General features: G+C 41.3%; 1 long non-coding RNA gene across 1 annotated transcript; it reads left to right on the top strand.

Moving 5' to 3' along the window:
- Positions 1 to 941: 941 nt before the first annotated feature.
- On the top strand, positions 942 to 12115 carry LOC108518274 (uncharacterized). The gene is made up of 6 exons (XR_001882335.1): positions 942 to 977; positions 1406 to 1582; positions 3622 to 3680; positions 7156 to 7214; positions 8909 to 9144; positions 12026 to 12115. It is a non-coding gene; the product is annotated as an uncharacterized LOC108518274 (long non-coding RNA).
- The last annotated feature ends 820 nt before the right edge of the window (positions 12116 to 12935 follow it).

The raw sequence follows: 12935 nt of genomic DNA, 5'->3' as shown, positions 1-12935 counted from the left end.
CCGGGTGCAAACAATTCTCATGTCTCAGCCTCCTGAGTAGCTGAGATTACAGGTATGTGCCACCATGCCCGGCTAATTTTTGTATTTTTTGTAGAGATGGCATTTCGCCATGTTGGCCAGGCTGGTCTCGAACTCCTGACCTCAAGTGATCTGCCCTCCTCGGCCTCCCAAAGTGCTGGGATTACAGACGTGAGCCACTGAGCCCAGCCCCTTCAGATTGGTTTTGAGGTTTCACTACAATACTAGTTTCCCGTGGCTGCTGCAACAAATTACCACACACTTAGTGACTTAAAACAACACAAATGTATTCCCTTACAGTTCTGAAGACCAGAATTCTAAAGTAAGTCCCACTGAGGTAAGGTTTGAGCAGGGTTGTTGCCTTCCGAGGCTCTGCGGGTGAATCTGTCTCCTGGCCCTGGAGGCGGCCTGCACTTCTCAGCTTGTGCTGCACGTCCTGAATGACTGGAGTTTCTTGCTTCCATCACTACACCTCCTACCCTCTCCATCACCTTCTCTGCTCTTATAAGGATCCAGGTGAGTACATCAACCCTGCCAGTACAAGCCAGCCAAAGACCCTTAACTTCATTGTATCTGCAAAGCCCCTTTTGCCATATAAGGTCATGTTCACCAGTTCCCGGGATTAGGATATGGGCATCTTGGGGGCATCAGCCTGCTACAGCTAGGCTGCAAAACTGTTACACCCTCCTGGTATTTCAAAGATTGAGAGTAAAAGGGTTGGCATTTTTTGCTTAGGGGTCCCTCTTAAACTTGTACCTTTAAGGTCTGGGGTCCCTTTTAACCTTATGTTTTGTTTTGTTTTCTTTTTTGAGGTGGAGTGTTGCTCCAGGCTGGCAGTGGCATGGTCTCGGCTCACTGCAACGTCTGCGTCCTGGGTTCAAGTGATTCTGCTGCCTCAGCCTCCTGAGTAGATGTGACTACAGGCACCCACCACCATGCCTGGCTGTTTTGTATTTTTGGTAGAGATGGGTGGGGGTAGCGGGGGGTTTGGCTGTGTTACCCTGAGCTCAAAGCCATCCACCTGCCTCTGCTGCCAAAGTGCTAGGATTACAGGCCTGCACCACCACACCCAGCTGCTGTAAAGTCTTATTTCCACACAGCTGAGACGTGTTTTAGGAAGTTTGCTAAAAGACCCCTGGAGACCTCTGCATTGTGGCCTCCCTGTTACCGTGTTTAATTTGATTGAACTTTTCTGCCCTCCTGCTTTTCAACTTCTCTAATAGTCTCTCATTAAACCAATTCTAAGAACCACCAAAGAAGGGAAAATTTTTTTTGAAAGTGGTAAAATGATGTGGACTGTTAGAATGTAAAATATATGAAATAAGTTCTTATATGTTAGTGCTGCTCTGACATAGGGATGTATTATTGAGAATCAGCTTTTGCTCAGTTTTCAGAGAAATGGAATAATCGTATTGCTGATCTACATAAACAAGTTGAAGAATTGTCTGAAAGAAAATATGGTATGTCTAAACTGGAAAAGTCCTGTAATCCTGTGTTCATGAGCATTTACACAGTGGAGTTACTCTTCATCATGGGGGTACTGTGGATAGGCCCAGGGCTGCCGGTGAGTCATGCCTCCTTACACGTTTCTCTTTGTCAGGTGCTTTGTAGTGTCTAAATATTGGAAACAGTCTCTGTTTCTAAATTGCAGCAAAGCTAAGGAAAAGTTGTATTTCTTTAATTATGAGCATTTCTTTTAAACTTTCAGTATGGAGATTGGGAATTTATTTACATATTTATTGCAAAGCCGTGGATCTTAGGGATTTCACTGAATTATTATTATTATTTTTTGAGACAGAGCCTCACTCTGTTGCCCAGGCTGGAGTGCAGTGGTGTGATCTCTGCTCACTGCAACCTCTGCCTCCCGGGTTCAAGCAGTTCTCTGCCTCAGCCTCCTGAGCAGCTGGGATTATAGGTGCCAGCCGCCACGCCTGGCTGATTTTTATATTTTTAATAGAGACGGTATCATGATCTTGGCCAGGCTGGTCTTGAACTCCTGATCCACCTGCCTCGGCCTCCCAAAGTGCTGGGATTACAGGTGTGAGCCACCGTGCCTGGCCAAATATTATTTTCTTAAATGAATTGTTTCTCTTAGTCTGCTTCGTTAAATTTGGAATTTGTCTGGGCATGGTGGCTCACGCCTGTAATCCCAGCACTTTGAGAGGTCGAGACAGGCAGATACTTGAGGTCGGGAGTTCAAGACCAGCCTGACCAACATGGAGAAACCCGGTCTCTACTAAAAATATAAAATTAGATGGGCACATGTCTGTAATCCCAGCTACTCGGGAGGCTGAGGCAGGAGGATCGCTTGAACCCGTGAGGCAGAGTTTGTGGTGAGCCGAGATTACACCATTGCACGCTAGCTTGGGCAAAAGGAGCAAAACTCCATCTCAAAATAAATAAATAAGTAAATAAAAATTCAGTACTCACCAAGGTGCCCTTATTGTCTCTACTTTTATCTTGATGCATCACTGAGTTGACATTAGATTTCAAATTCGTCATTGCACTTACACTATTCTATCCTGAAGCTACCTTTATATAATGATGAAAGAAATTAGCAATTTGTTATTATCCTCTGTTGGTATGTATCAATTGCTTACCTAAAAAGAGCAATAACCAGTGGAAAACAACATGTGTTTTACTATTTGGATGACTACTTGTAATCTACTAGCAAACTATAAAATTGTATGAGATGCAGAATTTTAACTGAATTGCTTTAAATGAACGTTGAAACATGATAAACCATATTGATGGTATTTATATTAATATACTTAAAGTGAACATTTTATTCTTCATCATGAGTAATATAACCTACTCCTCCATGAAAATCTAGAATTAAATTTGCTAATGAATTCAGTAACATTTCCATAATATTTTTAGTTACGTGCTTAAGGTTCTCTTAGTGTTTCTCCCACTTTTTAATAGCTTATGCCTTTTTTGCCTTTGGTTTTTTTTGGTTCATTTTAAAGTAAAAATCTCACAACATGTGATACCTAGAAGCAGTGTAACGGTCTCACCTGGTGGTAAGACCATAGGCTCTGGGGACACAGGCTGGCCATGTCTCTTCTCCTGTCTCAGCTTTAGCGTCCTCTTTTGTGGTCATGAGAACTGAAGATCTATCCTGAAGATTTGATAAGACAGTAAAGTGCTTCACATAATACCAGGCATATACATGCACAGTAAATGCTTCCTCCTTACATTTTTACTGATTGATTGAGACAGAATCTTGCTGTTTCGCTCGGGCTGGAATCCAGTGGTGTGATCGTGGTTTCTGCAACATCCGCCTTCTGGGTTCAGGCAATTCTCCTGCCTCAGCCTCCAGAGTAGCTGGGATTACAGGTGCCTGCCACCATGCCTGGTTAATGTTTGTATTTTTAGTAGAGACAGGGTTTCACCATGTTGGCCAGGCTGGCCTCGAACTCCTGACCTCGTGATCTGCCTGCCTCAGCCTTCCAAAGTGCTGGGATTAAAGGCGTCAGCCGCCGTGCCCAGCCTGTCTTTTCTTACGACAACCACCCTTGGTGATGAAATGTTAAATATGTACTAGTGGATATTATTTTGCTTAATGTTGCCTAGTGAATGTTAATTATTCTTACCTTTCAGACATGAACTTATGAATTCAACAGGTGAAGATTTACAACTTGATTAAACAGCTTCAGGAGGTAGGTCTTCAGTGTTAAGTCAGATTAGAAGATTATGTGAAATACTTATTTAAGGTTTAACATTGAATTCTTTTAATGGTACCCTCTACATGAAATAATATGCCTCTAAGTATTAATTACGTGCCAGGACAAGAGAATTCATGTTGTCAAAATTCTCATACTCTCTAGAACAATGAACTCATTTTCTTTTTATTAACCCATTAGAAATACATGTAAATATTGCATTTACTGGTAGACAGAACTGGAAGAACAGTATTTGTCCTACTTTTGAGATGCAAGATTTATCTGGCGTAATGCATTGAACAGATTATTATTGAAGTCTACACCGGTCAACCGAACAAGCATTCGTCAAATGTCCATGATACGTAGGACAGAAGGTTTTCTTTTAGAGTATGGAGCCACGCATATTATCTTTTAATTAGATTTAGTTAGATATGTTTTTAAAGAAATAGAAATATAATTGACTTTCTTGTTTTGGCTCTGGAGTGGGGACGAAACAAAATGGAATGACACTTTAGATTTACTAAAATGGAAGGATAGCCAGTGAGATCATATCCCGTCTCCCTGGACTTTGGCTTTTACAGGTTGAGCTATAAGAACAATTAGAAAAAGGGATATCATTTAAACACAGTATGTAGAAAAGAATAATTTCTACATATTGTGAATAATTGCACCTGCTAGCAGTTCTTTTTTTTTTTAGATGGAGTTTTGTTTTGTTGCCCTTGCAGTGCAGTAGTGTGATCTCAGCTCATGGCAAGCTCCACCTTCTGGGTTNTTTTTTAAGATGGAGTTTTGTTTTGTTGCCCTTGCAGTGCAGTAGTGTGATCTCAGCTCATGGCAAGCTCCACCTTCTGGGTTAAAGCAATTCTACCTGCCTCAGCCTCCCAAGTAGCTGGGATTACAGGCACCTGCCACGATGCCTTCCTAATTTTTGTAATCGTAGTAGGGTTGAGGTTTCACCATGTTGGCCAGGCTGTCTTGAACTTCTGACCTCATGTGATTGATCCACATTGGCTTCACAAAGCACTGGGATTATAGGCACGAGCAACTGGGCTTGGCCATAATTTTTTAAATAATGTTGTTTTATTTTAGGAAGGTAAATACAATGAGTAGGACTTAGCTCCAGTTTTCTCTTACTGTTTTTTGTTTGTTTGTTTCCTTTTGTTTTGTTTTAAGATAGAGTTTAGCTCTTGTTGCCTGGGCTGGAGTGCAATTCCGTGATCTTGGCTCACTGCAGCCTCCGCCTCCCGGGTTCAAGTGATTCTCCTTCTTCAGCCTCCTGAGTAGCTGGGATTACAGGTGCCCTCCCCAATGTCTGGCTACTTTTTGTATTTTTAGTAGAGATGGGGTTTCACTGTGTTGGCCAGGCTGGTCTCGAACTCCTGACCTCAGGTGATTCACCTGCCTTGGCCTCTCAAACTGCTGGGATTACAGGTGTGAGTCACTACAACCGGCTTTAATGGGGTATTTCACTGCAGACTTTGATAAACAGAATATTAGCATTTTTGCTGTTGTTTTTATTTCACTCATGCTCTTTTTCTTTAGACTCAATTATATTAACAGAAGTAAAGATAAAAGTATAAAAGTTAAAGACTAATACAGATTTAATAGTTACTCTATTCTACATATTGTGTTTAAATGATGTCCCTTTTCCTTTTTGTCCTTATAACTCAAGCTGTAAAAGCCAAAGGTCCAGTGATGATCCCATACCCTTTTTTCCAGTGTCATGTTGAAGATCTTTATGTAGAAGGCCGTTCCAAAGGAACTTTTTTTTTTGTGGTGGGGGATGGGGTTTTCATTCTTCTTGCTCAGGCTGGAGTGCAATGGCGTGATCTTGGCTCACTGCAACCTCTGCCTCTTGGGTTCATGTGATTCTCCTACCTCAGCCTCTCGAGTAGGTGGGATTACAGGCGCCCACCATCATGCCAGCCTGATTTTTGTATTTTTAGTAGAGACGGCGTTTCACTATGTTGGCCAGGCTGGTCTTGAACTCCTGACCTCAGATGATCCTCCTGCCTCAGCCTCCCAAAGTGCTGGGATTACAGATGTGAACCACTGTGCCCAGCCAGGAATTTTTTTTAAGAAGTCTGTCTACTAATGGAATTCCTGGCCTGGAGAGGATATTGCTGTCAAAGGAATGGATTCATTTTTTTATTAAAAGATAAGACTCTTGGATTCTTATTGGACTCTCCTCTCTGTTGTGAGTAATAAATTTTTTTTATTGTTGACAAATATTTATTCACCACCAGGGTTATATTTAATTAAGTCTGAGTTATTTTATGGTTTTGTTTGGTTTTTTTGAGATGGAGTTTTGCTGTCCTTGCCCAGGCTGGAATGCAATGGTGCGATCTCGACTCAATGCAATGTCCGCCTCCTAGGTTCAAGCGACTCTCCTGCCTCAACTTCCTGAGGAGCTGGGATTACAGGCATGTGCCACTATGCCTGTCTAATTTTGTATTTTTAGTAGAGTTGGGGTTTGTCTATGTTTGTCAGACTGGTCTCGAACTCCCGACCTCGGGTGATCTGCCTGCCTCGGCTTCCCAAAGTGCTGGGATTACAGGTGTGAGCCACTGCACCTGGCCTATTTTAGGTATTTTTATCTTCCACTTTTTAATTTTTCTGGGTCCAATATTGAGTAAGTCATGCCAGTGTTAGCTTTTAAAACGTGAAGATTGCCCTCACCTGACTGGCACGCAATTGACGTTTTCTTTCACAATTTTCTGCTACTTTTGCTAAAGAAAATAGTATCCATGTCTTGTTTTTAAGCCTGAGATTTTAAGCCTATGTGGGAATAAATGATTGTTTTTATAGATGTGTAGAGGAAGATAGTCTTGAATGCAATGTGATATTAAAGGATCCCATTTAAGATTATTGTAATATGTTTCAAAAACCTGTGGGTTGCAAAGTAAACCAGTTTACTTGTGAGGACACATCCTCTATGAAGCACCTGATGAGACCATTTGCAATTATTATTTTGTTTGGTTACTGTATAGAAACCTCAAATGAAGATTTAGTTGTGCTCAAGCATCCCGATTGTCTTGTCTTTTCTTAATTAATTAATTAATTAATTATTTTTTTCCCTCCTGAGATGGAGACTTGATCTTTCACTTAGGCTTAGAGTACAGTGGCATGATGTTGGCTCCCTGCAATCTCTGCCTCCTGGGTTCAGACAATTCTCCTGCCTCAGCCTCCTGAGTAGCTGGGATTATAGGCACCTGCCACCACACTTGGCTAATTTTTGTATTTTTAGTAGAGATGGGGTTTCACCATGTTGGTCAGGCTGGTCTCGAACTCCTGACCTCAAGATCTGCCTACCTCGGCCTCCCAAAGTGCTGGGATTACAGGCGTGAGCCACTGTGCCCAGTCTGTCTTTTCTTTTCACACCCACCCTTGGTGATGAAATGTTAAATATGTACTAGTGGATATTACTTTGCTGAATATTGCCTAGTGAATATTAAGTATTCTTACCTTTCAGAGATGAACTTATGAATTCAACAGGTGAAGATTTACAACTTGATAAATCAGCTTCGTGAGGTAGGTCTTCAGTCTTAAGTCAGGTTAGAAGATTATGTGAAGTAACGTTTAACATTAATTTCTTTTAATGGTAGCTTCCACATGAAATAATACGCCTCTAAGTATTAATTATGTGCCAGGACAGGAAAATTCATGTTTTCAAAATTCTCATATTCTCTAGAACAAACTCATTTTCTTTTTATTAAGCCATTTTTAAATACATATAAATACTACATTTTGGGTAGACAAAACTGAAAGAACAATATTTGTCCTACTTTTGAGATGCAAGATTAATGTGGCATAATGCATCGAACAGGTTATTATTGAAGTCTACACCAGTCAACTGAACAAGCATTCATCAAATGTCCATGATATTCAGGACATAAGAAGTTTTTTAAAATAGTATGGAGCTGTGCATATTATCTTTTAATTAGATGATTTAGTTAGATATGTTTTTAAAGAAATAGAAATATAATTGATTTTCTTGTTTTGGCTCTAGAGTGGAGTGGGGATGAAACAGAATGGAATCACGCCGTTTGCAATTACTAAAATGGAAGGATTGCAGCAAGATCATATCCCTAGTCTCCCCATAGCAAATGTCACATGCTAGCTGTTTTTTTTGTTTGCTTGTTTTTTTAAGATGGAGTTTTGTTCTGTCGCCCATGCTGGAGTGCAGTGGTGTGATCTCAGCTCATGGCAAGCTCACCTCCTGGGTTCAAGCAATTCTCCCTGCCTTAGCCTCCTGAGTAGCTGGGATTATAGGCCCCTGCCACCACGCCTGCCTAATTTTTGTATTTGTAGTAGAGTTGGGGTTTCACCATGTTGACCAGGCTGGCCTCGAACTCCTGACCTCAGGAGATTCACCTGCCTCAGCCTCCCAAAGTGCTGGGATTATGGGTGTGAGTCACTGCACTTGGATTTAATGGGATATTTCACTGCAGACTTCGATAAACAGAATATTAGCATTTATGGTGTTCTTTTTATTTTACTCATACTATTTTTCTTTGGACTCAATTACAATAACAGAATTAAAGATCAAAGTATAAAAGTTAAAGACCAGTACAGATTCAATAATTATTCTTTTCTACATATTGTGTTTAAATGACATCCTTTTTCCTTTTTGTTCTTATAGCTCCAACTGTAAAAGCCAAAGGTCCGGGGATGATCCCATACCATTTTTTCCAGTCTCATGTTGAAGATTTTTATGTAGAAGTTCTTCCCAAAGGAATTTTTTTTTTTTTTTGAGACAGAGTTTTCACTCTTGTCGCCCAGGCTGGAGTGCAATGGCGCGACCTTGGCTCACTGCAACCTCTGCCTCCTGGGTTCAAGCGATTCTTCTGCCTTAGCCTCCCGAGTTGCAGAGGATGAGAAAAAGGCTGTGAACAAGCTTGCTGGTCTCTCCCTGTCCTACAAAAGAGCATACCTCATCTGTAACCAGAGGACCCTTTTGATTAGTCAGGGCTGGGCAGGCTGAGATGAAGGGGGGTGTGTGTGTGTGTGTGTGTGTGTGTGTGCGTGCGCGCGCGCGCGCCACACCCAGCTCATTTTCTAATTTTTTTGTAGAGATGAGGTTTCACTGTGTTGCCCAGGCTGGTCTTGAACTCCTGGCCTCATGGGATCCTCCTGCCTTTGTCTCCCGGTGGCTGGGATTATAGGTATGAGCCACCTCACCTGACCTGCAATGTTTTTTCAACAGTATACATTCTGTTTTACAGAGCCACCTAAGCTAAAGATTCCCTTGAGAACAAGTACTGTCCTGTGGTTTCATGGCCTTTCTTCCATTTGTGGTTCTTGCCAAGTGGAATTTAAATGACATCTTATCAAGATGGATAAACCCAAGTTTCCCAGTGCTGGAATATAGAAAATGGATGGACAAGTAAGTCGCACTCAGCACCCGTAGCCCAGGCATGGGGACCTCAACACACCTGAGCTCCAGACGTCACCTTTCATTGTGAGTAGCTCTGAGATGACACTTCTGGTTGGTAAGTGCCTACTGGCAATAGTTTATATAACAGCAAGTGAAGGAATAAATAGTCACCAAAACATTTTCTGTCCCCAATTCCAGCATTAATTGGATTAGATAGTTATTTTATGAAGAATTTTCCTATGCCACAGTCCTGACCATGTCTTCCAGTAAACAGAAAAATTCTATTAAAAAGTGAACCTTCTGTCTCACTCTGTTGCCCAGACTGGACTGCAGTGGTGCAATTATGGCTCACTGCAGCCTCAACCTCCTGGGCTCAAGCAATCCTCCTGCCTCAGCCTCACAAGTAGCTGGGACTACAGGTGCTTGTCACCACACCTCACTAATTTTCCCATTTTTTTAATATGTGGATTCCACAGGACTGACTTCAGAAACTTGAGTATGCATGGATTTTGGTATACACAGAAATGGGGGAGCTGGAATTAATCCCCCCATATACGAAGGGACAAATTGTATCTGTTTTTACAATTATGCTGTAGGATACATTATGTTCCATGACAATGGTAATTTTAATGACAATTTTAAGTGAGTGAAATTACCATAAAAATAATTTACTGAGCTGTTACTAGGTGTCTGTAAGTACCGTAGATTTTTTGAATTCCCCATATCTCTTCCTTATTTCACTTAATCACTCTATCTTAAATTATTCATGCTTGCTTCAGTAGCACATGTACTTAAGTTGGAACAATAGAGAGATTGGCATGGCCTCTGTGAAAGTATGACATGCAAATTTGTGAAGCATTCCATATTTTTTAAAAAATGAGAAAAAAATTACTCCCAGATTTTCACTGTATTTGTGCATATGACCTTTTGTTTGGGTTGAATTATATCCAAAGATGGTATTTCCGGAAGTGAGATTACTGTGAGTGACAGGGTATGAGCATTCTTATTATCCTTGATGTAAATTGCTGAGCTTTCAGGCAGGGTGGCTGTCAGCCTATAATTCCAGCACTTTGGGAGGCTGAGGTGGGAGGATTGCTTGAGGCCAGGAGTTGGAGGAGGCAGTAAAATGAGTCACTGTCTGTATTATTTTAAAAAAATTTCCAAGCTTTATCCTGGAAGGCTTACATACAATTTAAACACCACTGATACTACAAGAGAATGACCATTGCATTGCACCTTCAGTGGCACAGGTGTTATAATTTAACAAGTTATTTTCTGTGTGATAAATAAAAGACTTCATATTAGTCCCTTTTTTTTTTTTTTTTTTGGAGACACAGTCTTGCTCTGTCGCCCAGGCTGTGGTGCAGTGGTATGATCTTGGCTCACTGCAACCTCTGCGTCCCAGGTTCAAGCAGTTCTGCCTCAGCCTCTTGAGTAGTTGGGATTACAGGCGCACACCACCATGCCTGGCTAATTTTTGTATTTTTAGTAGAGATAGGGTTTCACCATATTGATCAGGCTGGTCTCAAACTCCTGACCTCGTGATCTACCCGCCTCGGCCTTCCAAAGTGCTGGATTACAGGCGTGAGCCACGCACTCGGCCTATTTGTCACATGTTTTAACTTTCCTTATGTTAGCTTATTAACTTTATTTTTTTATTGTCCTTTTTTTTTTTTTGAGATGAAGTCTTGCTCTGTCTCCCAGGCTTGAGTGTAGTGGCACAGTCTCAACTCACTACAGCCTTGACCTCCTGGTCTCAGGTGATCCTTCCACCTCAGTAGGTGGGTCTATAGGCACATGCCACTATGCCTGGCCAATTTTAAAAAAAATTTTTAGTAGAGACAAGGTCTTGCTTTGTTTCTTAGGCTGGTCTGGGACTCCTAGCCTCAAGCGATCCCCCCAACACCCCCTCCCAAAATATTAGTATTATAAGTGTGAGCCACCATGCCTGGGTTGTCCATGTCTTTTCCATTTATTTATAGAATTAATCTGTCTTTTACTAATGCGATGATCTGTTTAATCTTTTATTAAATTTTAAAAATAGTAAATACTTTTAAATGAATAAGTGAAAAATTTCCTTCACTCTTTAGACCCATAATCTTATCTCAGGAAATAATTGCTATTGAGAAAATGGGCCATATCCTTCAAGATACATACATGATGATTGAACATCACTTCACATTTTCATATTTCGGGGACATTTGTACCAATACCTATTGATCTATCTTAATCCCTTTCATGGTAGCATAATATTTTATATATAGATGTATCACAATGTACCCATCAGCTGCTGTAGGCATTTAGGCTCCTTCTAATATTTGCTTTGAGTTCTTTATATAATTAAAAATTAACCCCCTCAGCCAGGTGTGAGGTCACACCTGTGTGGGATTACAGGCAGGTCACACCTGTAATCCCAGCACTTTGGAAGGTTGAGGTGGGAGAACTGCCTGAGTGTGGGAGATCACCACCAGCCTGGTCAACATAGCGACACTTTGTCTCTACTAAAAATTAAAAAAATATATATATATACATTGCACGTACACCTGTAGTCCCAGCTACTGGGGAGGCTGAGACTGGAGGATCACTTGAGCCTAGAAGGTTGAGGCTGCAGTAAACTATGATCACACCACTGCACTTTAGCTTTGGTAAGAGCAAGACTGCGTTTCTTAAATAAAATAAAAATTAAATGGGAATATTGCTCGAGCCCTGGAGGTTGAGGCTTCAGTTAACTGTGATTGCCCCACTGCAGCCCAGCCTAGGCGATAGAGCAAGACCCTTTTTCTAAAAATAAAATAAAATAAAAAGTAACCTTCTGTTATATTTCCCAGTAACACCTTCCCTCCTACGTTTCTGCTGGAAGCCCTTGCATTTTGTTTGTTTTTCACATACCATTTAAAAACTTTTAAGTACTGATGTCTGTCTGTGTCATCCCTCTTTTTTCTTTTCTTTTTTTTTTTTTTCAAAGAGTGTATTTTTGTCACTCCAGCTGGATCTACCATGAAAGACTTCTGAATCCAGGAAGAGAGACTGACTGGCAACATGTTATTCAGGTACAAAAAGACTTGGACTATAACTCAGAAATGATCAAATAATAGTGCATGCATCAAGTGCAATGGGAAGCTCTTCTGGAGGGTGAGAGAAGCTTCCAGTTAAGGTGACATTGAAGCCAGGTCCTGAAAGATGAGGAAGAGTTGTATGAGAGTGGGGAGGGAAGGGGGAGGTGGAGGGATGAGGAATGGGCTGGGATGGGATGGAGTGAGCAGCCCAGGCAGGAAAACCAGCACTGTACAGACCTGGACAGTGAAGATGGCACATGTTGTTCAGGGAATGGCGAATTAAGTGTGGCAGGAATGCTTTGTAGAGATAGTAACTTGCTTGTATGGAATTTTGCCCGAGACCTCATTACAGTTTCTAAGTTTTTGATGTTATCATGCATCACTGTCCTTGTCAAACAGTATGATGATCACAATAACATCAAGCATAGTATTTCATTAATTCTCACAAAAACAGGTAGGTGCGACAGTTATCCCCGTTTTATGCACGAAATAATGAAGACTTGGGGTTAATGAGCGATTTGCCCAAGCTCACCTGGATATTAAGACCGAGTCAAATGTTAGGTCTGGTCTGACTTTAATGCTTGCCTTGTTCATGAACACCATACATTGTCTCTCCTATGCAGTTAAGGAGGTAGACAGGTGAGAGATGAACTCATGTTTTTTTCTACTCACACACTTCTAACCAAATGTGTGTGTGGAGTTTCTACACCAGTTCTCCAACTCTCTGGATACCAACTGCGTATTCCACAATTCCATTCCGACACTACCTGGGGTTAGTGCAGACCTCACAGGTTAGGGGCTCAGTCCCACGAGACCACC

Source organism: Rhinopithecus bieti, unplaced genomic scaffold (assembly GCF_001698545.2).
Source record: "Rhinopithecus bieti isolate Rb0 unplaced genomic scaffold, ASM169854v2 scaffold_44965, whole genome shotgun sequence".
Taxonomy (NCBI): Eukaryota; Metazoa; Chordata; class Mammalia; order Primates; family Cercopithecidae; genus Rhinopithecus; species Rhinopithecus bieti.
This window is presented reverse-complemented; position numbering and strand designations above follow the sequence as displayed.